The 2,872-nt window shown below is 39.1% G+C and overlaps 1 pseudogene; it reads left to right on the top strand.

The window, feature by feature from the left end:
• The first annotated feature begins 474 nt into the window (after positions 1–474).
• On the top strand, positions 475–953 carry LOC113412341 (small nuclear ribonucleoprotein Sm D3 pseudogene; annotated as a pseudogene).
• Positions 954–2,872: the final 1,919 nt, after the last annotated feature.

Below are 2,872 nucleotides of genomic sequence, written 5' to 3'. Positions count from 1 at the left end.
TAATTCTTCCTGGGAATGGACTCTTGAAAACTAGTAGCACTTGGTTGTATAAATTGGTGGTTTCTTGGTATCAATCTAAGTTATCTAAGATACCACGTTTCCCAGATCCTACATAAATTCTTTCTGGTCAACTTAGAGAGTATGCTAAAAGTTCCAACTACTAGGGCATTCAAGTGGGAAGGGATTTAATGGAAGTTGTTCTCTTCATTGTTTCTCTCCTATAGGACAATTTGGCTCTCAATATAAGGATGTCCCTTAATTGTATGGACTGTGGATTGTAAAGACCTGGTTCTTCTAAATTTTTCAGAAGTGACTGTAAAAATATAAGTGCAAAAATTGGTTTTATTTTACTGTTTATTGTATTGGGTTTTTTGTATGTTACTGTTATGATACTTTTATTACATATACATGTAAATTCTATTGGTGAAATAAAAATAATCATTCATTAATTGTTATTAAAATCAAATACTATTGATGTCCATCGGGGTGCCGATCAAGGTGCTGCACGAGGCCAATGGGCACATCATCACCTGCGAGACCAACACGGGCGAGGTCTACTATGGGAAGCTCATTGAGGCTGAGGACAATATGAACTGCCAGATGTCCAACATCACCGTGACCTACTGCAATGGGTGCATGGCGCAGCTGGAGCAGGTCTACATCCGTGGCAGCAAGATTCGCTTCCTGATCCTGCCTGACTTGCTGAAGAATGCGCCGATGCTGTAGAGCATGAAGAACAAGAACCAGGCTTGGGCACCAGGTGCGGCAAGACCGCCATCCTCAAGGTGCAGGTGGCTGCAAGAGGAAGGGGACAAGGAATGGGACGTGGCAACATTTTCCAGAAGCGGCAGTAACTTGTGATCAGACCCTGCTTTGCTAAAGACAAAAGTGTGCTGTTTGTATTTGTGTGTACTTTAATAAATATGATTCTTACAAAATAAAAAAAAATCAAATACTATTTAGCCCTTTGAAGTGTGCAAGGACAAAAACTGAAAGCTGAAATTCTTGGAATGTTTGTGTCCTCCCTCATTCTGAAAAACAATTATTTCTTAGGTTACTATGGGATTTTGTAGATATTATCTGGGATAAAGATCTCTAATAAATGCAGGTTATTAAATCTGATGCATTTCAGTTACCAATATCTCTACATTTTACTGTAGGTTGTATTGTTACCATACTGTATATATTTAATTCACTGTGTATTTTTTATTTTGATTCTCTGGATTTAAAAAAAAAGATGAATTGGGAATTAAAAGTGATTGATGCTTTTTGCCTATTTTGGAAGATGGTCTTTTCCATGTGTAGGATTTTAGGGTACATAAGCATACATAGTGGTTATGGAGAGAGGAGGAGGAAGGGAGGAAGGGAGGGAGAGTCTTATCCATCTCTAGAGATGAGCCCTTAGATCAGGATTTTTTTTTTATTAGGCTGAGATTTAATAATAACTGTTGATCATACTAGTATTACCAGTGCAACTACTTGGAAATATTTATCACAGGGAACTGAAAGCCTGGCTTAGCTTGAACAGTTGAAAGTAAAGATTGCCCTCCCTCCATATCTCAGAAACATACATTTTTTGTGAATGTTCAGTAGCTTTCAGTGCACAAGAATAAAGTATTCTTAACTGCAAAGGAAAGTTTTATCTCACCATTTCAATCTGCTATTTCCCTTTGATGCTCCCGAAAGATTTTTTTTTTTTATCCTGATTTAATGCTGAATCAGTGCAAAAAAGGCACAGCATTGGTTAAAAATGCAATTTTGAAAACCTGGATGATGTAAATTTGCAATGAACTTGTATGAAATGAAGATAAATACACTGTACCTGGAGATGTGGTATCGTCATAGATTATGTCAAAGATTAAGACATCCATAATTGATTTAGCTAGCAAAAGACAAATGAGGCACTCTGGCAGTGGGGAAATAATGTATAAAGAAGCTTTGGTGCTTATTGTAAAACACAATTTAAAAGCCACAAAATAACTTTTACAAGTCAAAATTATGCTCTTTATTTAATTTAATAAAATATACACCAGTAAGTATTTTAGGTAGTTATAGAATTGTGGTGTCCTTGGTGCTTTTTAAGCTTGCAAGCTTTCTAAGCTTGCTGCAAGCTTTCTAAGCTTGCAGGAATTCCATTACTTGAATAGATAGGTAGCTTTATCACTATTAGTCAGAATGGGGTTTGCTCCCTGTTTTTATATAATAGCTTGTCCCCATGCCCCTTCCAACCTGCATAACATCCTTGTACATCAATACTGTTCCACATTGTACCTGTAAGCCTCTTCAACCTTTGCAACATCGCACACACATACCTCCGAGCACCCCAGGCACCCTTCTGAATTTGTGTCACACTCTGCACAAACTCTCCAACCTGCACAATACTTCTCATGCACTCTTACATACATTCACACACCTGCACTGCATCCCTGCATGTCCCCCCTGACCCATGGAGCATCTCCTGCACACCCCTTCCAACCTACACTGTACCCCGTTATACTTTCCTCAATTGCTAAGGTGCCTTCCATGGACCCAATGCAACTCCATGAACCCTTTCCAACCCACACACAATTATTACATATCCCTGTACACATTCCTAACATGGGCCGTACCCTCACATGGACTCCCCATCTTGCAAAATACCTCAAATGTACTTCCTTGAACCTTCACAATTCTTCCTGAGCCATGCTGCAACCTCATGCACCCTTTCTTTAGAATGGAACTGGCTGGGATGTGAATTAAGAGTGCACTTTTTCTTGATATCCATCACTGTTTTTGTTCTCCATTCCCCCAGCAAAGTAGCAGGCAGTTTGGTAGGTCAGCAGAAGAGGAAGTGAAATAATTTCCTACATTCCCTGCCAGCTTCCCACAAGCA

Source organism: Notechis scutatus, chromosome 1, assembly GCF_049901735.1.
Source record: "Notechis scutatus isolate UNSWTSFEM ecotype Mainland chromosome 1, rNotScu1.2, whole genome shotgun sequence".
NCBI classification, from domain to species: domain Eukaryota; kingdom Metazoa; phylum Chordata; class Lepidosauria; order Squamata; family Elapidae; genus Notechis; species Notechis scutatus.
The sequence above is the reverse complement of the archived record's forward strand: the minus strand, read 5'-3'. Positions and strand labels throughout refer to the sequence as shown.